This window comes from Gopherus flavomarginatus, chromosome 1 (assembly GCF_025201925.1).
Source record: "Gopherus flavomarginatus isolate rGopFla2 chromosome 1, rGopFla2.mat.asm, whole genome shotgun sequence".
In the NCBI taxonomy this organism is placed as follows: domain Eukaryota; kingdom Metazoa; phylum Chordata; order Testudines; family Testudinidae; genus Gopherus; species Gopherus flavomarginatus.
In genome coordinates this window covers 255,705,478-255,732,929 of record NC_066617.1, presented here as the reverse complement: position 1 = coordinate 255,732,929, position 27,452 = coordinate 255,705,478, and the positions used below count along the sequence as shown (strand labels likewise).

The 27,452-nt window shown below is 43.2% G+C and overlaps 2 protein-coding genes across 6 annotated transcripts in view; both read left to right on the top strand.

Moving 5' to 3' along the window:
• The window catches only part of ST6GAL2 (ST6 beta-galactoside alpha-2,6-sialyltransferase 2), a 287,770-nt gene that overhangs the window by 46,436 nt on the left and 213,882 nt on the right, over positions 1-27,452 (top strand). Inside the window, exon 1 of one of the 5 annotated variants that reach the window (XM_050922205.1) lies at positions 4,788-4,915. The exons of the other annotated variants lie outside the window; for them this stretch is intronic. The gene's annotated coding sequence lies outside the window, so the exon portion shown is untranslated. Of the gene's footprint in view, positions 1-4,787; positions 4,916-27,452 lie in introns of those variants that run through there. 5 annotated transcript variants of the gene reach the window in all.
• LOC127034210 (uncharacterized) overlaps positions 1-27,452 on the top strand; it is a 484,493-nt gene that overhangs the window by 295,573 nt on the left and 161,468 nt on the right. The gene's annotated exons all lie outside the window — the stretch shown is intronic.

Below are 27,452 nucleotides of genomic sequence, written 5' to 3'. Positions count from 1 at the left end.
CCCCTCTCTGAGTTGCTTGCTCATCCAGTTTGGCCTACAACTCCTGCCCATGGTTTTTTTCCCCTTTCTCGGGATGCAGGCTTCTGACAGTCTCCACAGCTGTGACTTAAAGTAATTCCAGGCCTCCTCCACATTTAAATCCACTAATTCCTCCGTCCAATCCACTTCCCTAACTAATTTCCTTAACTCTTTAAAATTAGCCCTCGAGAAGTCAAAAACCCTAATCCCAGATCTACATTTGTTTATCCTTCCATCTAGTTTGAACTGAATCAGCTCATGATCACTCGAACCAAGGTTGTCCCCTACCACCATTTCTTCTATGAGGTCCTCACTGCTCACCAGCACCAAATCTAAAATGGCATCCCCTCTTGTAGGTGCTTCAACTACTTGATGAAGAAATCCATCCGCTATCACATCCAGAAAAATCTGACCCCTATTATTCTTGCAAGTACTCGTCCTCCAGTCTATATCCGGGAAGTTGAAGTCCCCCATAATCAGACATTCATCTGCCTTTCTCCTTGGGGTGGAGAACCCTCTTTCGGCCTTTGAGAAACAGGCATTCACCAGTTGGGTAATCACCCAAACACCTTTGTGCAAACAAACAATCCAACTGCCCCTCTAATCAGTCCCTTACTCTCAGATCAAGGCACCTCTTTTCCTTTAGGCTTTGACTGATTCTTGAGGGTAGGGCAAGCTCCTAGTGGCTTTAGAGGCAGCCCACTCTCTGGGCCTGTCCTCCAGCCCTGAGCTCATTTCTCAGCTTGCTATGTCCTGGCAGCAATATGTGCCATGGCCTGGAGCCTCCTTCTGGAATGGCATCCTCTACCTCCAATCAGAGGAGAGCTGATAGCAGGAAGAAGGAATGGGATTTTCTGTCCGCCAGTCAGAGCTCTGAGGATGGCTCTTGCATGCTGCTGATATATAGCATGCAGGCTCCATAATAAATTACATATATAGCCACTTTAAAGTCCCTTTCCACTGCCGGATGAGTGGGTGGACGGGGCACCCTACTGTGAATGAGAATAAGGGCTCCAGAAAATCAAGCCGCTATTTTAAAATTTGTGCAACTTGTCTTCAGCATTCTGAGCCATGTATTGGTGATGCTATAAGTTTTCACTTCAAATTCCTGTCCTGCTTCTCCTCCCGCTCCTCTTGGGTACATAACAATGTGGTAACCACTAGTGACAACCAGCAAATTCTTGTCTGAGCTAGTAGTGGCACTAAATGTTGATGTCCTATAATACTGAACCAGGTGATGAGGAGGTAGCTGTTGGTTATATACAAACAATGCACAGCTGGGTTCCTTTAATGCTTCAGGCAAATCTGGGGGCCTAAACTGGTCAACACATCAAGTGGAAGCATACTTTTGTGCTCTGAGATCTTTTTTATTCTTCGTTCGGCTGGTGATTAATGGTATAGCTGAACTAGGCAGTGGACAGATTTTTTTCTGACAGACTAGCTTTTGAAGGTAAGACTGCCCAAACTATAGACATATGCTGATTTGAGTTTGTAAATGTGAACTTTGGAAATTTCACAACACAAATTCTATGAGAGGAAAATGCTCGTGAAATGGATATAGTCTTGGTTAGATCTATGATCCTTTCCTGATAGGCTGTGCCGGAGTAGTGGTTCTCAAACATTTTGAAGGCAGATACCCCTATTATTTTTTCCCAAAACTTACCTATACACTCAATTGGTATAAACTGAGTTCAGTGTTTACATCAGTCAAGCTAACCCAATTTATATCAGCTGAGGATGTGGCCCAGGCACTGTCTATCAAAATGCTTCTGAGAGTGTGTAGTGGATAGGAATCGGGTAGTAGATCTTAAAATAATTTGTGAGCCTTCTAGAGGTACTATTTGTATTCTCTGCTTAGCAACCTGCCAGAACTGGCCTTGCAGGTTTGGCTATAGTTAGTAAACAAAGTTATTGGGACCCTACTGTGCCTGTGTGGTTCCTTTATATTATGTTTGTGTAAAAAAACAAAAGGCACAACAGTGTGAATAGTGGAATGTGACCCATGGAGGCTGGCATACAGGAAACTAAAAAAGATGATTTGGGGGCATAATTAAAAGATAATGAGTGAAATCCTGGTCCAACTGAGAGTTTTGCCATTGTCTTCAGTGAGGCCAGAATATCATCCCGTAAATTTGTAGAGACTTCTGAGAGCATAATCTCCACCCCGCCTGAATGTTTGCTGTTTTGCATGAAAGCTGGTGAACTATTTTTATGGTAACACCAATAATGAGCACAAGAGAAACATTGAATTCGCATACACAAATAGCAGATTAAAAACTGGCAGATGCAGCAAGTTCTTCACTTCTTTTTCCTTTAGTGTCATTAGAAAATGTAAGAAAAATCAGGTGAATATTTTCTGTAAAGTTACAACAAGAACATGACTCAGTGTAATGGAACAATATGTACACACATGCATACCAGGCATAACAAGATCCAGTGGGTAGAAGTTGAAGTGTGCAAACTTCAAGATGGAAATTAGGTAAGTAATAGAGTAATTAACCATTCCAAAAGATTACCAAGGGAGTAAATTCTGCATCACAGGGCACGTTTTACTCAAGACTGAATGCCATTCTAAATGATATGCTGTAGTTCAACTACACATTAATGGGCTAAACAAATGAATCAATTGGTGAAATTCTATGGCAGAGTCGGCAGCCTCTGGCACGTGGCTCACCAAGGTAAGCACCCTGGGTGGTCGGGCCAGTTTGTTTACCTGCCAGCTCCACAGGTTCGGCCGATCATGGCTCCCACTGGCCGCGGTCACTGCTCCAGGCTGTTGTGGAAAAGACCACCACCCAGTTGATTTTGGTTCAGACAGCCGGAGGCACCTTTATTAATAAAACAAGATTACAAGTATGCATACAGGGAGAGACAGCGTAACCTCATGCAAGAGGTAGGCTGCTCTGCCCTTCACAATTTTCACCAAGCTTATAAAGGTTAAAACCACAAAATGTCATATTGATTACACAAGTTATTTGCCCTTTTTTGGTAATTAATATTGCAAATCAGAAGGTTATTTACTGTAAGTTTGGCTTGGGGTATTTCCAGTTATTGTTAATTATGCTGACTGTTCTATGACCCCTTGATTGCAATTTCATATTGCAAAAGTATTACCATATAGAATATTGTAAATTAGCAAACTATTTCAACAGATATCCTGTGTTTGGGCAGTGTTGAGCTGGTTATCTTGTGACCCCCCCTTGTGATCTACCTTATGCAAGCAAAACTACTGTTTGCCTACAACTGAACTGGCCTCTAAAGGACCCCTTGTCCTCCTCCCAGTTCCTCTTTTGTCAGTATTTTAAACTCTGTTTTCTTTATACCTAGTTTCATCACACCCCAGTTTCTTTATGCCCCAGTGCTTAATACGCTGATAATTTCATGCGCAGTCCTCAGTTTCCAACAAACAAAATGTTTTTATTCAACACTTGGCTCGTTAGAACTTGAAGTCCGCACATAGGGTCTGTAAAAACAATTACAAAGCTTATCTAACTATAAAATAATGGCAAGGCTATATCTAACAAACCGGGGACGGAGAAGTGACCCCTTGTAACCCTCCTAGTTCCTCTTTTGTCAGTGTTCCATAACCCACTTTCCTCATATCTAGTTTCTCCACAACCAGTGCACACCCAGTATGCAGATAAACAAGTTTCTTTGAGAACTAAAACCATGGCTTTTATTTTGCATTTATTTAGCTTGCATGTGCCTATAAACTAATAAGGCTAAAAGCATATAATATTATATATTAAAATCACAGATGCTTATACACAGTGGCAGGGCTCTGCAGCAGGGACTGATGGACTACTATTTCAATCAGGATCCTGGTGCAGTATCCGACCAGTGACAGATCACATGTTAAAATCACAGATGCTTATATCAATGGCAGGACTCTGCAGCAGGGACTGACAGACTAGCATTTCAATCAGGATCCTGGTACAGTATCTGACTAGTGACAGCAACCTCCCAAAAGGCTTTGAGTATGCTGATAAACTGATATGCAGGCCCCGGAATCTACCAAACAAACCGCCTTTTTATTTAATAGTTTGTCAGCCAAATTCCACAGCCCACACAGAGGCCTATAAAACAATTGCAAAATATATCTAACTATAAAGCAATGGTAAAGCTTATCTAACAAGACGGGGGCGGGGGTATGTTCCCTTACAAGGCCGAGGGATGTGCTGGCCATGGCTTCCCGCCACCCCCATTGGCCTGGGACGGCGAACCGCAGCCAGTGGGAGCCGCGATCAGCCAAACCTGCCAACGCGGCAGATAAACAAACTGGCCCAGCCCACCAGGGTGATTACCCTGGTGAGCCGCATGCCAGAGGTTGCCAACTCCTGTTCTATGGCCTGTATTAGAATCAGACTAAGTAGTCTTAATGGTCTTTCCTAATCTTAAAAATCAATGAATTTGAATATGTGCTGTGCATTTCTCTCATATTCAAAAAAACAATTGAAATATTACTAAAATCAGCCTAATTTGAGTTCTTTCCTTCCATCTTCCTTCACTTCACCTTTCTTGCTGCATGTGCTTTTTTCTCTATCATACAGTGCATTGCCTCGGATTAATGTTTGTTAGCATTTTAAAAATGTAGTTTATATTTCTCCAAGACAATCAGTTGTACATTTCTATGCATAATGTTTGCCTGGCCTGGAGGAGGGCAACACGGGTGCCGGGGGAGGCAGGGAGGAGGGGTGATTATATGGTCATAGATAAGAGTTTAGCTGTAAGGACAGAGAAGAGTGGCTGAATTTTGGAAATGTTTTGGAGGTAGAAAGAACAATCTGTAAATATGGCCTGGTTTTGTGGGGCCAGGGTCAACCCCATTCTGATCCTGAGTGATAAGGAGAATGGCGATAATGACAGGAGTGACACAATGGCAGAGTGGAGAACACAGGTAAGGAGTTCAGTTTTGCTGTGGAAAGCTGGAGCTGATGGGGAGACACATAAAAAGAAACTTGAGAGAGACAGGCTGGGATTGAATGGACAGACAGATGAGGAAGGGAAAGGTAGATTTGTGAATCCTCAACAGTAACTGAAGATGTGAAAGTAGATGAGGAAAGGGAGTAAAGTAAGAAGAGGAGGGAGCCACGTCAGAGGCCTGTGGGATGCCTATGACAGTGAGAAAGAAGAGGAGGAATTAAAAGGATGGCCAGAGAGATCAGAGGAAAACTAGATGAATTTATATTTTAAGATTAGAAGGCACCATTATGATCATCTAGTCTGACCTGAGAAGATACAACTGTAAAAGCTCATCAGAACAAGGCTCTTAGTCCTCAGCTCAAAGAGGAAGAATTTAATTAAATTGATGTATTCCAGTGCTTGTATAATATGTTGCACTGCATGTTCTGGGACCTCATCTGCTACTACGAGTGTTCATATATTAGTGGAGCATGGTAACATGTCATTGAGAGCTGCATTAAAGCATTATACAGAATCAATTTGCTGATTGGTAAAAGATTTATCAATGTAATTATAACTAAGGCCTAAAACTGATGTGAGCACTATAGTTCAGGACAAACATATTTGCAGATGAGCTGTTGGTGAAGTATCAAGGTGACATCTATTATCAAATAATGTGGAACATTGCCAAGCTATACTGACTCATCATTGTTGTAAGCGGGAGGGAGGAAAGCTTTGCTTTACAGCTCAGGTATTTGCAGGACCAGAGAATGAAAATACATAAAGGTTCTATAAGAGGGTATTATTATAATTTTACAGGCACATATTGAGATTTCTTCTAAGAAATATGTTGCCAGGATTAATTTATAGCCATAAATTCTCTCCATGACAAATCTGGTTTTTGTGTTTTATTTGTTTGTTTTTTTGTTTGTTTTAAACAGCAGTGTAATTGGTCTGGACTCTGCATGGTTAATTGCAGTCTTCAGGTTGAATACTTTGTCAAGATTCTTTAATCCTAACCTTCACGGAATGGCCTGTAAAATATAATTGGATCTAATCCACAGATTTATAACGTGCATAATACAAGCCTGGATGCAACACATCACATTGCAGAATTAGGTTCTGATCATTTTTAACACGTCATTCACGTCAAGGAGAAGGTAATTTATCATACACCAAGGAAGCTCTACAAGCTCACTGGTCCATTTTGAGGCATATTTTCTGTGGAAAAGTAAATAATTGCAAAATATTTGTTTTATGATTTTTAAGTTACAGTTGTATCCTCAAGCCTCTATCAGTAAAACCTGGATCTGATATGTCCCACTCGTCACACCAAAGGTGATCTCATTTTCCTTGACTTAGATGTTCTTGTAGGACAGGTAAAGGATGTGCTGTTCTGCTGGATGCTACTGTATTCTAATAATTTAATTGTACCATTATGACAAGCACATCTCTGCAGGCTTTGAATAACCTTACCCCAAATGAGGTTCATGAGCTTGCTCTGAGAAGAAAAATACCAACCTCTCAATAACTACAGTTCTAAAGCTTTACTGTGTGCAAGGTTTTATATGGATTACAGCCATAAACCTACAAAACTGGAATAAATTACTAATTTACTAGAGAAAATGGTACCCTTCTGTATTACATCAGCTCAGGTGAAAATAGCATCACACTCTAAAATCATATGCTCAGTCCCATTACCGATAAAGAGGGAATTGACTTAACTTTGTTCACTTTTTAGCAGCATGACACAGATGTGATGGGTCTCCATTTTGTTTGTATTAATTGTATACACGCACTGGGAGCTGATAGTATAAGATTGATTGTAATTGAACCATAAATTTAGAACACAGAAACACCATCCATTTAGCTGGACAGCTCTGTGATGAAATACATTTCTAGAGCCTAGATAGCAGGCACAGTGTATAAGATAACAAATGACAAATGGCTCATACCACAGCTGCAGGGAGACAATCCTCAATAAAAAAATAAAATAAAATGGTGAATTCTGAAAGAGCTACCATAAGTTATTTTCCAGAGATTGTGCTTTGCAGTGAAATTGTAATGTTATAATACTATTTATCACCCCAATTCCTTTTAGGTGATGAAAATATGCAGAAGATATTAACATTTCTGATATCTAAAATGTTGTGTAACCTCCCCTTGTGTTATATGTCACTAATCTCCTGCCCCACAACAAAGTGCTTTCAACAATAAATCAGACTGTTGGTATTTGAATAAATATAACTAGAGGAGCTTAGTTGGGCTCAAAGGGGCAGAGCCTCAGCTGGTATACATTGTCTTAGCACTGTTGAACTCAATGGAGCTATGACAATTTTCATTGGCTGAGACTCTGCTCCAAAATCTAAACACTGTCATTTGAAAACAATTCCCACTGCTGCTGATATATCGTATTTTTAGCAATGATAACAGAAAGCATCATTTTCCCCTCAAACTTTTAAGTCTTTTCCACATAATGAGGAAGGTGAATTTCACAGGCGATGGCTGCTGTTTCCATTCTCAAATCGCTCTGCATTGCCATGAGAATGGTTCTGCTGCTAAAAATTGCAGAAAATTGTCCTGCAGAAAAGGTGTGAATTTTTAGTCTCACCTCAGACTAAATTGTCATTCTCGTGAAATTTTATAAAAGCTTTCTATCTATTGAGGTAGTTGTTGTAATGACCCCCATCACCATAGTATTTGAGCACCTTCCATTACTTAAAAGATGACAATGCTCTTTTTATTCCTTCCATAAGACCAAGAAGCTGGCCTTGGGTTTAGGTTTTAAATTAACAGATCTGTTAGAATGAAGATGCTATTGTGAGAAAGACTGGGTGGAAGGGTCAGGATTCCCTATGGCTCTAAAGGCGACAAAGTCACAACTGTTTTGACTTTTTCTAACAGTGAGTTCCATACTCTTGATCAAGCTCCCGTGAAGATGTTCTTTCAAGCGGTCATAAACTAACTCCCTTCAGTAACACTACATTTACCCTTATTTCAAGTCTATTGTATTAATTGACTTTATTGTCTTGTATAATGCATTGAGCTGTCATCTGACAGCTATCTACATAATAATTAGTTGACTGGAAAGGAAACTTGCTCCTTCCTATGTAAAAAATGAAGTATGCTTTGTGGAGTGTTAGTAAAAAGCCATAATTTCACTGAAGAGTTCCATTGCTGAAATGCAATCAGTTTTATTAACTGAGTCACATGTCCTGTGTCTGTCCTATTCTGTTCAGGCCCTTACACTGTGCTCATCATCACTGTATCTGAGAGTGGTATCTATGTTGAGCTGGTCAAAAAACGTCAGTTATTTTCTTTTGGAAAATTGTTCTTCAGTGATCAGAATTTTTCATGAAAGACAAGCCAGTTTTGTCAAAAACATTTCAGGTTTATATAAATAAAAGGCTCTAAATTGGGGGAAAACATCAGTTTTTCAGGAAACAAAACAAAAACCAAAGGAATTTTGACAAATGAAAAATTTTAGTTTTCTTCAAACTTTTTCATGTGAAAAAAGGATGATTTCCTGACTAGCTGTAAAAGTGCTCTCTGCCAAGTTAAGGGGTGACAGGTTCTCTGGGCCTGGACCTTGAAATTGTAGGGATTGATATAGAGTTGGTTCCATTTCATAGTGAACCAAGCTCTAATAGTCTATAATTCTAGATTTGCAAACAAAATACTCTCTTAAAAGAGTTCAGGTTAAAAGTGTATCCATCTAACTCCCATTACACTTCCTTTTACAAATGTCTGGAAATGAACTGGTAGGAGACTCAGCCTGCTCCCCATTGCCATAAAACTCTACACCACTACCAGTCACCCCATCCGACTTACTGTTGCCTGCCTGTTTTGTTCTGTAATCCTAATGAGAATTATCTATTGCTGAATACTGCTGAATTTATGTATTGTTTAAATGTGGGATTTCAAAAGTAGCAGAGTCCTCAGGAATTTACCAAATGCTACAAATTCTTTCATAGTATAATATGTAGGTGGAGTGACCAATATTCTATCCTTTTTTTGTTGAAATGAAAATAAAACACATAATCCCAGAACAACTACACATGAATACAAATAATTAATGGAATGTATAGCGAGATCTAGGGGTGGAAATCAGGGGCAATGACGTGAAATCGATGGCGTGAAACATTCTGATTCTTATTTGATACTGGTCAATAACTGTCTGAACTTCAGTGGTTATCTGATCACTTTTGTTCTCAAAACAGTCCTTTCAGCAGCGGCCTGCTGAGGTGGATTCACCACCTGGAGCTTGTTTGCTGCCCCTGGTGATTTTGATTGGCAATCACTGGGTGGGCATGTGTTACTTCTCTCAACACAGGAGCACTCCGCACATCAGGAAGCAAAGAGCTAGTGTCCTCCTAGGTTTTGTTTAATGTCTTCTATTTCTCCCGTGGGACTGACATTTAGAGGTAGTTATGACACATGACCTTGGTGCAGATGAAATAGCTCTTACCTTGGCAGGTTGCCAGCCACTTTCAGTTTAAAATCTAACACCCTCTTTTCACATGCAATTGGGTAACTCTTTGACATTTTTGTCCTAGTATTTCTTCTTTTCCAAGTCTCAGAGCTGGTGACCCTATAAATAGGATTGGCAGAATTTGATTTTTTTTTTTGTCATTTCAACAGATTATATTGACATTTATTTTAAGCATGATTAGATTTTTATTAATTAAATTTTCAGGTGTGCAAAATGAGAGATTTTAAGCTTTTTACATTTTTATCAATTTAATTTTTCACAGTTGTGGGAAATGATGAGGGGCTCAGAAAACAGAGTGGGTTAGACAATTATTTAATCATAGATGTTGATTTCAAAAACTTAAAACTTTATAACTGTTGGAACACAAATTGCCAACATTATATGTGAAAAAATACAAAGTACATTTCCTTAAATTCCAGGTTCTTGAGTAACATTTTTCTTACTTTGCCTATCTGTAGATTTCAATGATTATAGATGGAAAAAATTTTTCTATCAGTTTGTGTGTATGGTGAAATTGATGTTTACTGACATTTACCTGATTAAATCTAGCCCTTCCAAGCATACCTCTAAAGCACTGCAAGCATGCAATATTCTAATAAAGCTAAGCATGTTTTAACCATGATCTTCCATATTTATCTGGTTTTCTGGCTGAAAAAAGAAGGAAGAAAGAGTTCTGCTTCATGCAACAGCACACACTCTTTCACATGCTGTAAAAGTGGTCGCTGCTTTTGCTGAAGGGAAATGCAAAGGCAGCTTCACAGGCATGTCTCAGTGGCAATCCTATAGACACAGACTTCAGAGACCTTTAACCCCAGGGCATCTCACCTGCAGAAGTAGAGGACCCAAGAGACGCAGACATAACCAAGAAGACAAAGCCTGCCATACACTGACCTGATTTAAGGGAGTTCAGAGGAATCTAGCCCCTCTTTCCATTTAACCTGGCCTAGAATGAGAAATCCTCCCTGGTTTCCTTGAGGAAATAAGACCCCAAGAGATCCCAGGAAATCTGTTTTTCAGTCCAACATTCAAAGCGCACCTGCTTTTCAACCTGCTCATCTTTTTCTGGTGTCAGGGTCCCAAGGCTCCCAACTAAAGCTCAGACCTTCTCAGCCCTTCCCTCCTTTCTTAGCTTAGGTCCCAAGAAAGATGTGTGTCAAATCTGACCCTGCTATATGCATATGTACCTAGGGCATGTCTACGCTCTGATGCCCAGCTTGAGGAGATATAACCACACTAGCTCTTGGCATACTAGGACACTAAACAAAGTATCCCCTCAGTGGTGCACGTGGTGAGAAGAGCTAGCTGTCCCGAGTGAGTACCTGTCCAAGGCACTAGGCACACATTAGGGGTGACTAGCCCATCCCATGGCTCGCATCTCCACGTCCATGCTCTATTTTTAGCGCTCTAGCTCAATCAAAGCTAGCAAGGGTATGTCTCCTCAAGCTGGGAATCACACCCCCATCCATACACGCAGGGCATGACCCAAAGCTCATGGAAGGTAACGGAAAGATACCCAGTGACTTTCATGGGCTTTGGATCAAGCCCATACACTGGTATGTACACATGCACATTTGAAAATGTCAAGGCCTGATTCTCTTTTACACTCCTCCTTTACATCACTCCTTTCCAGAGTGGTATAAAGGGATGGGCATCATTCTCTCTCTTGCAAGTTTGGCATATGGATGGATCTGCTAACAGAAGCCTATTTGGCATCACAAAGCTGACAGCTGCATGGTAATAAGCCCATTCCAATAGACTAAAGCTCATTACTATTAATATTAACCAGACTTGGAGTGATTCATTAAGTGCTTTTCAAAATTTGGAAAGTACTTAATCAAAAGGTGGGGGCAGAGAACGGAAAGAATGTGGGAGAACAAATAAATAAAACTAGTATCAGAAATTGTTTGTTTCTGGCTTTCTGTCTGAATCCGGCCCATTGTTTTGACAGGAAATGGAATGAAAAAGGTAGAAGTTCATTGATTTACTCAGTTAAAAGATTAGAGTCTTACTATTATATATAAACATGAAAAAGATGCTAGGGATGAAATCCAGATGCCCTTGCTGACAATGACAAAACTCCCATTTATTTCAATAGGGCCAGAATTTTATCCTCGAGGTCTAAGGAATTCAATGAATTTCCATAATATAGGGTTGTCTCTTGGTCCCATAAATTGTGGCTTCTGAGTTTTTTAAGCATGCTATTTGTAATTAATCCTGTGTGCATACATAGAAATACACACAAGGTATGTGCTTTGTCACCCAAACTTTCAAAAACAAAATGACTTTAGTCTCATATTCTTCTTTTGCAACTTTAACAAGCACCACAGATAAATTAAAGGGATCTTGGGCAGGAGTTGGGGCCAGATGAGTTTTGGTGACTGGTGAGGGAAAGGTCAAGATATATGTAGCTTGCACTATGGGAAGATTTTGTCAGCTGTGAGGATTGGGTGTGAGTGTTTGTCAAGGGAGTGGGGCTTGCCTGTTTTATAGATCTTTCCCTACCCCTTCTGATCACCGTTTTGTCTCTCCAACTTCTGAATCCCCTTGTCTCTTTCTCTGATAACAACTAGTCCTCCATTTGCAGCCCTGTAGCCCTAAGAAAAAGGGATTCCACAAGTGTCCTTCTGTCTCTGTTCTGCACCACAGTATGACGTTTCCCAGCTGAATGTTATACATCACGGTATGCAAAGAAACTTGGGTCAATTAATCCCAGTCTTGGGCACCCCAGGATTTGGAGTACATCAGCGTAGATGTTGCTTAGAGACCCAGCTCTAAGACAGCTGTGTCCCATGCTAATCTTTATGGTAATGGAAGAAATATTACAGGAGGGGGGCAACAAGGTACTCAACCTGAACTTGCCCAGCGTCTGCCAGTTCGTCATCACTATTTGGAAGGAAAGAAGAGATAGGGAAAGTCCTCCAAGTTTTCTGACCTTCATGGATAGTTCTCTTAAAATTTATCTGTAGCCCTCCAAACTTTTGCCCCATCCTAAGGTGTCTTCTCTAAAGCCTGAGTAGAAAGATTATACTGGTCTACAATTTTTGAGAAGTCGTCTGCTTCAGAGATAAAATGTGATATTTATTATGTATTTTGATGTGCTGAATTCAAATATGACAATTAAAACAACTGATTGGCTACTGTTTCTAAGATATTTAAGTTTTTACATTTTATGTCTATGTATATTGTGTAGATAGTAGAGTTTCAATCATAAATTGTAAACCTAGGTCTTTTCATGTGTTTATGGTTGCTTTACATGATAATATTTCACCTGTCCTGTTTATGTAACACTTTAAAAATCAGTAAAAGGGTTATATAAATCAAATTTATTAGGAAACAAAAGGCAAAAAACTATTATATACATAGTTTAGTCCTATTCAATGTCTACTCGGCACTTCTTGGCTTGTCTCTTGTATTCATTAAATGGAGCATCTCTTGTCACTGTCCAGCAATAGTCTGCAAGCATTGATGGGCTCCATTTGCCCTGATAGCCTGCCAGGAGATTCCACTGCTGTAGTCTGGAGCCCAATAGCTCTGCCTTACTCTTGGGTAGTTCCAAATCCCTGACAAGGTCATTCAGTTCACCTTGTGTTATGAGGTGTGGTTCAGAGGAGGAGAATGGGAGAAAATGTGGGTCCTGTGACATTGATGGTTCAGGACCAGAAGTTTCATCCTCTTCCTCTTCCTCATCTGACTCAAGTGAGAATGATTCTGGTGCATCAGGAACCAGCAGTCCTTCTCCGTGGGGTACTGGGCGTATAGCTGATGGAATGTTTGGATAATGCACAGTCCACTTTTTCTTCTTTGACACACCTTTCCCAACAGGAGGCACCATGCAGAAGTAACAATTGCTGGTATGATCTGTTGGCTCTCTCCAAATCATTGGCACTGCAAAAGGCATAGATTTCCTTTTCTTGTTCAACCACTGGCCAAGATTTGTTGCACAAGTGTTGCAGCATATGTGTGGGGCCCACCTCTTGTCCTGATCTCCAATTTGGCAGCCAAAATAAAGGTGATAGGCTTTCTTAACCATAGTGGTTAGACTGCGCTTTTGTGATGCAAAAGTCACTTCACCACAAACATAGCAGAAGTTATCTGCACTGTTCACACAAGTACCAGGCATCTCTGCTCACTTTGGCTAAACAGAAATCTGTCCCTTTGCAAAATCAAACACTGACAAATAAGAGAGCGTGACACTGTATGATTTCTAGAGCTGATATAGGGCAATTTGTTCAGCAGAGTGATGTAAGCTTCGTTATGATTGCATCATCCATGACTTCTAGGAATAACATGATGCAATTCCTATCATGTATGACGCAATACCAGCTTCAGATTGCATCATTCATTGTTTTGCCTAAAAAGCAAGTACTGTCCAAACCCAGTCATAGATTTATTCATAGATCCAGTCAAAGATGTATTTTAGTCATTTCTGGTTTAAATTGAGATCCCGTCCCTTTATAACTCACTTATCCTCCACCATTCCCAAGTCAAGGGTTGTATAGACTGACCCAATAGCATATCTTGAAAACTAGAGCCAATCAACAATTTTAAACATCATTTTCATTCTCAGTGACCCAGAATTAGTAAAGTTGGACTACATTTATTTCAGAAGCATTTTGGCTGTAGAGCAGTGTTATTATTTGAAGAGGTGAAAGTAAGCTGGTATGGTCCAGTACGGTGTACTGGTAAGAAAGTGGCTACCGGTACAGGCTGGCACACAGCCAGTTCCCCGGGTAGTACAGGCCAGGTAGTGCTGAAGGACTGGCTGGGGGAGTCTGGCCCCAGTCCCGCCCCTTCCCTCTGAGGCCCTGCCCCTTTTGGGGGCACAGAACTGCCCTCCTCCACCTTGTCCAGGAGCCCGGCCACCCTGCGTACCAGTAAGTCCTTTAATTTACTTTCACCCCTGATGATTTGTTCTGTTTTTTCCAGCCCCAATCCCATGAGCAACCTGATTTTGGATAATTTTTCCCCTCTAAAGTTTGGTCTTGTCTTTGACACGGTCAGGGACTTGTAGCACTGAAAATGATCTCATCTGAAATGAGCACTTGACTTTGTTGAATAGCCTGTGTTATACATGGAGATTTTTTGAGATAGCATTTTAAGTAGGTGACCTTTAGTTCGTTCTGACCTGTGGGAGGATTGTCTGATTATGTAACATGTTGATATGTGGCTTTGAAACTTGGGGACATAGGCCCATAGTTTTGCTTGTGAATGTTAATTCTGCAGTGAATATTATTCAGTCTATGCTGCTTACAGAGTACTATTTCTGTTTATTGTCCTCTTGCGATTTTTTCCCCTTCAGCTACAAATAGGAGCTGAGATTGGATAATTAGTCTGCAGCATGTTTTTTGATTTGTTTTTACACCAGAAAACTGAAGTCTCATCTATACTTCTTGACTGCTCTGTAGTTTTGCACATCCTTTCAATCAGTAGGATCTGGGCTGGGGGCGATTTCCAGATGGAATCTGTGCAAGCAAAGGAAGCACCTATGATCCTTTATTCCAGCTATTATCCCAAACTCCATAAAGACTAGCAAAGCTTTGTAGCAACAGGTATCTATCAAAGACTGACTTCTGTCAGCAGGATCTTCTTGACAGAATAAAGGTTATAATTTTTTACAAAGAATTCTTGAGACATTTTCTTTTCTTCCAAAAGTCTGGATTTTTCTTTCACCTTTTGTCATTGTCCAAATGTAATACATAACACTACTGCTCAGAAGAAATTACTGACTAGAATGTGTGTTTCTGCTGCCTTATCTAATAAGGAATATTATCTAAGCAGAACACCTACCAGTCACTTGAGTCCAATTCATGATGCAGCAAGTTCAGCAAAGCAGAGGAGCCAATAAGCTAGCTGTGTTTTAGATCCGGTCAGGAACCAGAATTACATTGCATGGAAAGTTTTGAGATTTAAAAAAAAAATTCTTCTGAATTGGAATGAAAAAACAAAAACAAAACGCTTTTAAGAACATCAAAACATTTTTTGATGCTACAAAAACGTTTAATTTCAGATTTTATTTTTAATATTTATACATATTACTTAAGTACTGAATATTGTAGCAGGGTGGTCACCCGCTCCTGCCTGGAAGGGCTTGAAATTAGCCCAGGGAGAGGTCTGGAGCAGGAAAAGTGGGGCTGATTGGGGAAGCAGCCGCAGCTGGGCAACGCCCCAATCAGGCCTCAACTGGCCCTATATAAGGGACTGGGAGCCAAGAGCTTAACAGAGTCTCTCTGTCTTCAGAGGGGGGTGAGGGGGCTGGCTGGCTGGCGGAAAGCTCAGGGTGCCTAGGATGAGGCAGGGCTGGGAAAAGAATAGAGGGGCTAGGGAGCTCCATGCTGGCAACTCCCCAGGCTGCAGGGCCTTTCCAAGGCCCCACGGAGGCACTGAGTTGCAGAGAGAGAGGCAGCAGGTCCAGACCCAAATTTGCCTACGATGAGTGGCCTTCTACACTGCAGTCTGCCCCAGGGAGCAGGTGCTTGATGATGACTGGCAGTAGTCCAGACTGAGGAAGGTGGGGATTAGAGGGTTGGGGGTTCCCCAGAGTGGGGAGACCCAGAGACAGAGTGTGGGGGGTATTGCCAGGGGGCAACACCCCAGATAAAAGGGCACCAGGGTCCGGGAGAGACATGGCGCCAGCCACAAGCAGGACACTGGCCTGCAGAGGATGCCCAGGCTGGAAAAGAGCTAATTCCCTGAGATGACCAGCAGGAGGCGCCGTGGGTGAGTCCTGCATTGTTACAAATATAAGATGAAATTAAAACAGTTTTCCCAACAAATTGTTGAAACCAACATGTTCCCATGGAACACTGGATTTCATCTTAACTGCATTTTTCTGTGGAAAACCTTTCCATCTAAAACTTTCCCATCAATCTGTTTTATCCTCAGCCTGTTATTTTCTAGAGTTGCTGAAGCTATCCTTATGCTTACCTCATTTTCTGAGACACTTCTCTATAAAGGCTCCAGTTCTGCCAACCCGTGTTATGTTGGAACTAGTCCCATAAGCAGTACTCGACACAAATAAGAGTGGCAGAATTAGGACCAAAATCAGGAGACGATCATAAAGAGCAAACAAAAAAAAGTAGCATTAGACTGCAGAGATGTATTCTAAAATAGCAAAACTGGAAAAGCTATCTGTAAGCGATGAGTGAGATTATTTATTTCTTGGGTCCTGATTCTAATCTTACCAATGTAAATCCGGATTAACTCTTATGAAGTCAATGACATTATTGTAGTGGTTTTTTTTTTAAAGGTATATCAGACCACTTGTGTCTGAAATATATCATTAGATTTCACTACAAACTGTACAGAAACTTCCAAGCTATTTGCATATTGTTGCTTCTTCCAGACTTTGAGTCAAGTCTTGCAAACCTGACTCTCATGAATAATCCTTCCTCACAGGACTGGTCCTGTTCATTTCCTTGGACAAAGGAAAGAATAAAAGTTATGGAATCAGCCCCTCAGCCCCTTTGCAATAATCCGTTCAGCAACTTTGTGACACATCCATTATCACATATGCACAAAATTCCACTAACGATGATTTACACTTCCCACAGCTGCTGTCAAATCAGTAGTGAAAATGTCCTTGCATAAGTCTTCAGGAATCTAGCACTGTGGCTTTGTTAAATGTCCTCTTGCTTGATTCACAGCAGTATGGACAAGATGACAGGAACAGCCCATCTGATGGAATTATTTATAGCTGTACTGGCTCACCACTATGTAAGCCCCTGTAATTTTTGAAAGGTATATTAAAGTCAATAGTCTTTTTAACCAGAACTGGATTCATCCAAGTTTGAAGACTGTCCTGCTGTCAAATATATGCAAAGATGCCATTAGTGTACGCTTTGTGCAAATGTTGTAAGAGCCCAAAGACCCCAAATCGTTCTTTCAGGACTGACTTGTCTATCATGGAGCATAGGGAATTACACTGTGGCTTTTGATGGTGTTAATGGACCAGTTTCATCTCTGTCGTAATTCCACTGACGTTCAGCTTTATGATTAATGAGTATTAAGTGCAAAAATCTGTTAATGCAACATTATGGCTGAAATGGCATTTGTGGAAATGTCATTCATGGCTTCTGCATTGCCCTTTACTTGTCCCTTGGTGCATATTTGGGGCTGGATTCTCCTCTCATTTACATCAGCATAACTTCAGAGTAACTCCAGTGATGTTAAAGAAGTTACATTTGTTGTCAGAGGTGTGTTGTCAGATGCTACCGGTGTGGTGCTCTGCTCTCTCTCTGTTGGTATCACTCGGCTGCGTGCGTGTGTTCCCTCTGTGTGCTGCCCCAGCTCTGCGCAGATAGCTGACACAGCATACCCGAAGAGAACCCCCAATGACCACAGAGTCTAGTAAGGTACGAAGGCACGTCAGCCAGGTTTATTGCCGTATGGTCACAATTGCAGTTCCTCTGAGATTGTTACTCTACAGGGCATACTACGAGAAAGTGTCCCCGGTCAATGGACTCGGCTCAGTCAGTGGCGGGACTTTCCACTGCCCCCTCGGCCGGACAAAGACATCGCCCCAGGGATACATTTTTATACACAGGTACAAACAAGTTACACATCACTTCTGACGTATTGAGGTACAACCCTTCTACGTAGCAAGGTACAACCCCTCTACGTAGTAAGGTGCCGCCTCTCACCTTGTACATGTTGGTTCGATCAAAACAACTCTATCCATCATATTACCCTTTTGCCCCTGTCATTGGGATGGGTCAGTCTGTTCCTTGTTATCTGTGTGGAATGTGCAAGTATGTGAATGTTCTGATCTCTAGTGTTCAGTACCTTTTAGGTACGTATCTTCTTGCAGCATCAGCCCTTTCCTTGCCAGCTTCTGTGAGCAGGGCCTGCCTCTGGCTCACAGCTTCACTTTGCTTTATGTTAGCAAAGTCTTGGCCATTACTTTACTTCAGGCCTCAGGCCTCATACTGGGCCTTTATCAGGGCCTTCACTTACTACAACATTGGATTGCACCAGTGTCAATTATTGCTATATCTTATCATTTATATTAGGGTAGTGCCCAGTTCCACAATTGGGGCTGGGGGCTGGAGCTGACAGGGACTTGTAAATATGCATATAGCATTACAGGGAATTTCTTGACTTGTGATATCATAGCTATAATGTTGCATTAACAAAAGTTTCCTTGCATTAATTTTCCTGACAAAAGAAAAAAGGTGCTAACACTTTAATTTGAGTTTCTACAGAGCAACATTGTGCTGTGACCCAGCAGAAATGCTGCTTTGCTTGAGGCAGAGACTTACAGGGGAGGGATGACTTGCTAGGGTTTGGAGAGGTTCAAGGGCCTGACTGACTGTGCATAGATATAAGCACTCAAGTACATATATATAACTCACTAACTGAACTCAAGCAGAAAATCCTTAGCTCAGTCTGAGTAAATGGGCTTTGCCGTTGGGAGGGGAGCAGTATGGGGTTGAGAAGGAAAGAGATCTCTCCCAGCTGGCAACATATCAGAACAGTTCTGTAGACTCTACTGCAGCTTCAAGGCTGCTTTAGTCTTAGTTCATGCAATATTGCCAATTCCTAGCACTGAAGAAGCATGAGTCAGGCCCCCAAAACAACATGAGTTTGGTTTAAAAATTATAAAGTTTGGGAGGAGGGGTAAATAGACTTTTGGTTCTTTTTTTAAAATTGCCTTCAGGTTTTTGAGCCTTTAGGTTCGTGTTTTTAGTCTTTTCTCTGGCAGCATGAGGGACACAGACCTAATTTAAAAAAAAAAGCTGAGATTCTTGTAAGTTGCCTCCAGGAGCTGGGGCTTTAAGAAAAACACCAAATATCATGAGAGTTGGCAACATGCTTTTGAGTTGGTACAGTCACCCAGCCCTCATCTCTCCTATGAGGCGTGAACACTCTGTTCCAAAATTCCTCTTTTACTGCTGGATGCCTGAGTAACTGAACAGCTGTTCTCAGAAGCACCTAGGCGCTGGAGACCCTGTGGAATTAAGTTAAACTCAGTTCTTCACCCTCCAGTTCTTAGGAAAAAAAACGAACACTACAAAATAGGACATTTTTCAATAGCATTGGAAAGAATCAAAGAGTGAGTCGTATCATCAGAGGAAGATTTCAGACTTCTAGGAGTGTATTCTGAAGAGAACAGACAGGCATCTTATTCTTCAACAGAGTATTGGAGAATGACCTTGGTTTATTACGTCCTCCCTAGAACACATTCTGGTCCTCTCGAGGAACTGAAAGACCCAGAACTCCACAGACCATGTTTGATCCTTGAAGACAGGCTCTATAAATCCTACCACTCCCATGGTACCAAATCAAGGTTCCTCTCTGTCTTTTTTGGGAGGGGGAGATTTTAGGGGGCACATTTAAATCAATATGGGAAAATAATATCTAGAACACATGATGTATCATGCTATTTGCACTCCTTTATAAGTTATTTTGTCCCAAAAAAAGCAAAGCAGCCATACTTCCCTGAGGCAAACACTGGGCTAGTTCAGCCCCAGAGTAAATCAGCATAGTTCCTTTGTTGGCAGGCAATCCAGCTATAATCATTGACTCCAAACTGAAGATCTGGCCCATAATGTAGTATGTAAATATTTAGATCTAATCCATTTTCACTGAACGAGAAACAGGGAGAAACATCTGCAAACTTTTTGAACTAGTGAAAAAAAATCTGTTCTTTTATGGTTAGATAACTGAAATGGCTGAATGGATTTTCTTCAAACTCATCCCTCAAAATTACCTATAGGAGAAAAACAATAATTAGAAACATCAATGCAAAGGTAATTGGAAGAGCACTAATGAGAAACAGCAATACAAAGGTAATTGCACATAAGGGCTTAAAATGAAAGTGTGTTTTCAATCATATGAAGGAAGCCCAGGGCACTTGGCTTAAGTGTTTGGCACTGCATTTCCCAGGGGGACATGGCCTTCAGAAATGACATGGACATTTTTTTAACTTGTTACATTTTCATAGTTATGGAAGTGCAGATAATAAATAACAGGAAGAATAAAAATCCAGAAGAATGTCAATCATTTGGATTTTAATCATTTTTAAAATAGAAAAAAAAGCAGCAGCTGAAAAGAATGAACTAGAGGACGTGTTTGGGAAGATGGACTTGCCTCATGGGTCATATTGAGTCAATTAGAATTATGCTTATGTAGATATGTTAGTCCAGAGACAAATGTAGCTCATGGCTGGTTGGAGGCCAGGCTGTGAATAACATAACTGTTTTTATTGTATGTCACATAATGTACGTTATCACAAGCCTCATGATGGTGTTTTTCTTAAAGCCCCAGCTCCTGTATGTATTTACTGTAATTATATGTTCAGTCTATTTAAACACTTTAATACTACATGAAAGCTTTAAGCTATTCTGCTTTTGTCTTTTCTATATTAAATTTCAAAAATAATCTGAACAGAAAATATTAACTGGCTTGAATAAGAGTATTTTTTATTTTATTTTTGTTTATGGCACTCCTGCTGTTATTAAAAAGCACCTTTTAATGATTTTGTGAGCTATTTATTATGGGAATGAAGCACTCTTTGGTTTTGAATTATTTAGCAACCATTTCCCATGGTTAACTTATCTCTCTCTAAATTCGTCGGTGCTCAGATACTGTAAAAGAGCTCAGAGCATTTAGAACATCTAGTTGTATTTGCCTACTATCTTTTAAAGTACAGAATACATGTAAGTCTTAAGCTAAAGCCCATTAAAATCAATATGAGCCTTTCCATTGACTTCAGTGGGCTTTAGCTCAGGGCCCCAACCCTGTGCTCAGTGCAATGCCCAAGGAAATGGGCTTTGTACAGGTATCTGAGAAGGTTTATGGGGTGGGACATATTCTTCTGTGAGTTGGCACAGAGCGTCTCTGTGCTGTTACTTTAGTCCATGGCTTCATAATTAACTGCTGCCCCTGTGCACAGGGTTTATACCTGTGGAGCAGGTTGACCTGTGGGTAACCATTGGCCACAACTTAGTGTGTCTCTGTCACATCCTCATACCTTCCCTCCTCTCCCCCAAACTGATGATGAGAAAGACACTGTGGAGTAGAGCTCCTTGGTGTCTATAGGACACACACACACAGTCTTGCTGCCTGGTCTGCCCATGGTCTGCTCCCCTGCATAGTGGAATGCTTTTATTTTTTTTAACTACCATATTTACTCCTGTCTGCATAACTTTCATATAATGCAGTCCCCTCGGAAAATAGAACAAAAGACCTCATGTCAAACATTACATGGAGAACATAGACTTTCTCTAAACCCAACAGCCTGCACTCTTTATCCACTCTTCCACAATGAGCTGTCTGTATAGAGCTAATAGTATTCAGATGCACATCATTGATCTTCAGCAGTAGAGTGCATTATCCTCAGTGAAGTATCTTTTGTGTTTACTGGCAATGCATGTGCTACCATTCAACCCCAAAGCTTCTCCTTTCTCTTTGCAGATAACTTCCACTTTAATCTTTTCATTAATTATAAAGACAGTTACCTTGACTTCTGAAGTATCCAGACATGTTGGGTCAACAAAATGGAAATCTGAAGATGAGCAGCAGCAATAGGCCAGCCTCCTTGAATTGTGATTCTATTCTAGAGGTGCATTTGTGAATTGTTATAATTAATTAATTTTACAGCAGTCTCTGGAAGTCCCAGTGGGATCTGGGTTATGCTGCGCTACGTACTGTACACATATAGAGACAGCAGTGTCTCTGTTCAGGTGAGCTGAGACTGAGTGTAAAGCCACTGGTTGCCTCACTTGATAGGAGCTGGGTAAATTACTCAAGTGAATAAATGTAACAAATTATTCTCTGATTTGTGAAATAAATCTGTACCAAACACTTCTCTCCTGTAAACTAAACTCTTGGGATGCCAAGTTTCACCCAAGAAAGAATTTTTATTTCCATCTGTGCACTGGCCTTTTCCACCACCGAGATTCTGTAACCTGCTCCCTCCATTGTCTTCCTGAGTTGAGGCTCTATTAGACTCACTTGCACTTGGAATGTCTTTCTCAGGGTGGTTCCAGGGCAATGTAGGGCACCACAAAAGGTAACACAAGGTTCCTCAAGGTTGCTGGAGGAAGATGAGTGTGCAACACCCATTCCCTTGGTGCCAGCCCTGGCATGCTCGCTTCCCATATGTGGATTGCAGATGCCTGTGAGGGCCCTTAGCAAGGTCTGGGGACAGTGGGAATGTTGCTACAAATCCATGGACTCTAGTGTTGCCAACTTTCTAATAGCAGAAAACTGAACACCCCTGCCCCACCTCCAGCCCTGCTTCTGCCCTGCCCCTTCTCTGAGGCCCCACTCCCACTTGTTCCATCTCCCCTCCCTCCATCACTCGCTCTCCTCCACGCTAATCACTTTCACTGGGCTGCGGCAGAGGGTTGGGGTGAGGGCTGTGGGGTGGGGCCAAGGATGAGGGGTTTGGGGTGTGGAAGAGGGCTCCAGGCTGGGTAGGGGGTTGAGGTGTGGGGGGCATGGGCTCGGGGGGGCAGGAATGAGGGATTCAAAGTGTGGGAGAGGGCTCCAGCTGGAGGTATGAGTTCTGGGGTTGGGCCAGGAATGAGGGTTTGGAGTGCAGGAGGGGGCTCAGGGCTAGGGCAGGGGGTTGGAGTGTGTGTGTCTGGGGGGCTGTGGGGTGGCCAGGGAGGTGCCATGCACTGCACTGCACTCGTGCCTGCAGGTACCACGCTCGCAGCTCCCATTGGTTGCGATTGCCAGCCAATGGGAGCTGCAGAGCCAGCCCTCGGGGCAGGGGCAGCGCATGGATCATACATGGCTGCTCATGTATCTAGGTGCTGCAGGTACCTGGCAGCTGCTTCCGGGATCTGCACGGTGCTAGGGCAGGCAGGGAGCCTGCTTTAGCCCCATGCTCCACTGCACTGCCAACTGGAATTTTAACTGTCTGGTCTGCACTCTCTCTCTCTCCCCCACGCTCCCTGTCACACTCCACCCCACCCCCCTCTTTTGAAAAGCACATTGCAGCCACTTGAATGCTGGGATAGCTGCCCATAATGCATCACTCCCAACAGCGCTGCAAATGCTGCAAATGTGGCCACACTGCAGCGCTGGTAGCTGTCAGTGTGGCCACACTGCAGCACTTTCCCTACACAGCTGTACGAAGACAGCTTTAACTCCCAGCGCTGTACAGCTGCAAGTGTAGCCAAACCCTCAGCTGCTCCATTTCTAATTAGCTGAAGAAGTGCCACCTGCAGTACCTTTTTGCTCCCAGGTATTCCCCACATGGTTGTATTGAGCCAGTTAGGCCCTGATGCTTCCTGAAAGGCCACTGGCTCCATGACACTATTATAATTTGAAGGGAGTATTAGGAGCATACCACATATGTGTTGGACCGATTGTGAGCTTAGTTACTCTGACTTAGGGTATGGCTACACTTACAGCTGTACAGCGCTGGGAGTTACAGCTGTCTTCGTACAGCTGTGTAGGGAAAGCACTGCAGTGTGGCCACACTGACAGCTACCAGCGCTGCAGTGTGGCCACATTTGCAGTATTTGCAGCGCTGTTGGGAGTGGTGCATTATGGGCAGCTATCCCAGCGTTCAAGTGGCTGCAATGTGCTTTTCAAAAGAGGGGAGTGGGGTGGAGTGTGACAGGGAGCGTAGGGGAGACAGAGAGAATGGATTTTTGGAGCTGACACTGTGTCAGCTCCCTGCCTTGCAAGTTCTAAGGACTGGAAGATACACAGCATCAACCTTCAATCATTTAAAAAGTTCAACCCCTTCCCCCACCCCTCTCTTATTCACTAAATGCAAATAGCCTTCAGACCAGATAAGCAGCTGCTCCAAAATGGACTCCCTCCTCCCACCCCCTGCCGTGTTGCTTCTCTCCTTAAGCAAACTGTGAACATTCCAAAGGAATCCCCCTGCCTGCCTCTGCTCGAGCAAATGAGCTGTGTTTGTTTTTTAGATAAGCAGCTCTGGGAGCCCGGAGTTCACAACAAAACAGCAGAGTGGCTGAACAGGCATTCTGGGATACCTCCGAATACCTCGGAGGCCAATTACAGCGCTTTTGGTGGCCACACTTGCGGAGCAGCGCTGCATCACCAGTGCTGCAATCCTTATACCCCAGGCAGAGCAGGAGCACAGCCAGCGCTGCAGCCAGGGAGATGCAGCGCTGTATATGCCTTGCAAGTGTGGATGGTGAGTAAGTTGCAGCGCTGTAAACCCACCACCAGTGCTGCAACTCTCCAGTGTAGTCAAGCCCTTAAATCTGGAGTTACACCATTGAATTCAGTGGAATACTTTGCCTTCAGATCAGTTTAATATAGAGCAGAATATAGCTGATGCCTTGCCAGGACGTCTGCCTGTATGTACTCCTAGAACACCTTTTTGTGGGAAGTAGGAGGAAAAAACTTTTAGAAGGTGGATTCTCTAGACTGTCAACAGACAATCCTGAAAAAATAGAACAGCTCTTTCTAGTGTGTCAGGTTTCCTGGCAGAGAGATGACATTCTCTTTTCATATAAGTCTGTGCTCTAGGAGGCTAATTGCACCATTTAGGCTCATTTGTTAATGTGAGTCAATTTCTCCATAAGATGAGAAGCCCCCTTTTCCTGTGCTAGAACTTGTTAGCATTTTATGGGAAAGGGAAAAGTGCCAACAAGGCACTAATAGCCTTCGTTAGCAGTTAATTATAACTAACAGTTATGAATCTGAATCAGCATCAGAAACTAATGAATTCATCCTTATCATGAATGAAACTGACTAATGAATATGGTCTGCACATAAATAATAGTGACCCTGCCTTGTTAAGTTATCAAATGAAAGAGCTGATAATGCATGACATAGGGTCCAATAGTGCTCTCACTGAAATCAATTGAAAGGCTGCTGTGTCCTTCAATAGGAACAGGTGCAATAGTGTCTAGAGCCTTGTGAAATTCTTTTTATTTTTTATAATTTTTGTTTTATTTTTGGGGAAATGGGTTTTATTTCATTTTATCCATGTGGGATGTCCAGGCTCCGCCCCCGGGAGGCCTGAGGTGAGGGGCAGATTACAGAATAAACCTGCTCTGCATTCAGCCCACAGCAGTAGCTCCTGTCCTGTGGGGGCATTAGGACCTGGTCTGGAAGGTCTTAGTACCACTCACTCAAATTCAACCAAGCTGGCCCCATTCAGACTGTGGGGGTGACCAGCCCAAACGTGAGTGGCATTGTGACCCCGGCACCAGCTCACACTGCCTGGGGTGGGGAGCTAGGCCCAGGCCTGTGGGACAGGAGCTGATGGCTGAGGTTTAAGTGTTCCATTTTATTTCTTTTTGTACACTGATTTTCATTTTATTTCGTGTTATTTCACATTTGTGAAAAACTGGGGTCTCTAACAACAGGACCAGATTAACCTTTTGTGGGCCCAGTACCAAACATATTTATGGGTCCCCATGGAGGCAATGGTGCATGGTGTGGGAAGGTCAGTCCACAGAGCGAGGGGCCAGCCAGAGGCAATGGGGTATGGCAGAGGAAGCCCTGCTCCACCCAGTGCAAGGGCACTATTTGTAAACCATCAGTTGCGTGATGCACAATGGCCTGCCCGGCCCTGTGCTGCCAGCATATCCGCTTGGGGGTAGGCCCATGCCATGCCACACAGTCCCCGCCACCCAACACCCCCGACTCCCTATGGCCAGAGCCTTTCCTGGACCCACTATGCCCAGCGCCCCCCCTAGACCCAACCACAAATGCAAAGCACCCTGCACAACACCACCCCTGCCCAGCACCGCCCACACACAACCCCCATTCCCTAGTGCTCCAGCACACACAGATCCTCCCTGCCCCTTCACAGCCCAGCACCCTCGCCTCCTATTCCCCACAGACCCACTCCCCCAAGCTCTGCCTCCCAGCCACACTCAGTGGCCCTGCTGGGAGGTGACTATGTCTGCCGGGCTGAGTAAGCAGCGCAGCCAGGGTTGGTCCTAGGGCTGGGAATTGCTCCATCCCCTCAGGCGTGGTGCGATGAGACAGGCCAGGACCTGCATTGGATGGGGTCCCTCAAGACGCACTTGCCTGGAGAGGCCTAGCCAAGCCCTCCACACTGTCTCCTCCTCCAACTTGGTTGAGTCTAGCCAGGCTTCTGCACCAGTCCCAGGTGGCTCAGCTTTGGGCAGACAGGTGGGGCCCCACATATGGTAGGAAGCAGAGACTGCCCAGAGCGGGAGGTGCCCTAGGGTCTGGCCAGGGGGCTGAGAAGAGCAGGGGGAGGGGACAAGGGGTGGAGAGGAGTCCTCGGCTAGCCTGCGGGTAGGACGAGAGGAGCAAGTGGTGGGCAGGGCAGCCAGCGGGGTCTCGGGGTACAGTGCAAGTGGAGCAGGCCGGGGCCCCTTCTGAGCATGGGCCCAACTCCATGGAGCCACTGGAGCCATTGTAAACCTGGCACTGTCTAACAATAGCTACTTGAATCAGTGGCTACTGACTCCTATCCTGTGACAGGACTATTAACTTGGCATAACCTTGAGCTATGCAGGGCTGGCTTTAGGCAAATTAGCCCAATTCCCCGGAATTGGGCCCCGTGCCTAAGAGGGCCCCACACCTTAGGCGCCTTTTTAATTTTTTTTACTCACCCGGGGGGTGGTCAGCTCCACTGGGGTCTTCTGCAGCCCCACTCCCCTAGCCAGAGTGCTGGTCGGAGCACAGCAAGCCCCGCGGCCCCGTTCCCCTGGCCAGGACTCCGGCTGGAGAGTGGCAGCCCGACGGCTCCACGACCCCGGCTGGAGTATAGCAAGCCCAGCGGCCCCACTCTCCCGGCCAGCAATCCGAAGTGCTACCGAAGACTGGGAGCGCCACCTGGTGAGTACAAGCCGCCCACACCCCCCAGGAATCGGGCCCCACACTTGCTAAAGCCGGCCCTGAGCCATGTCACTTGAGCAGTACCAGGAAATAGGGATGAGGGTTGAGGTTTTCAAAGCTATCCCAGGGGATGTGTAGACTTATTTTCATTTTGGCCTACACTACAATTTACTTCTGACATCATATAACAAAAAGTATGACATACAGGAACGCTGGTAAAGAACTATACTGAGATTTTTCAAAAGCACCTAGGGGATGTAAACACCTGTTCCAGGCTTCTTCT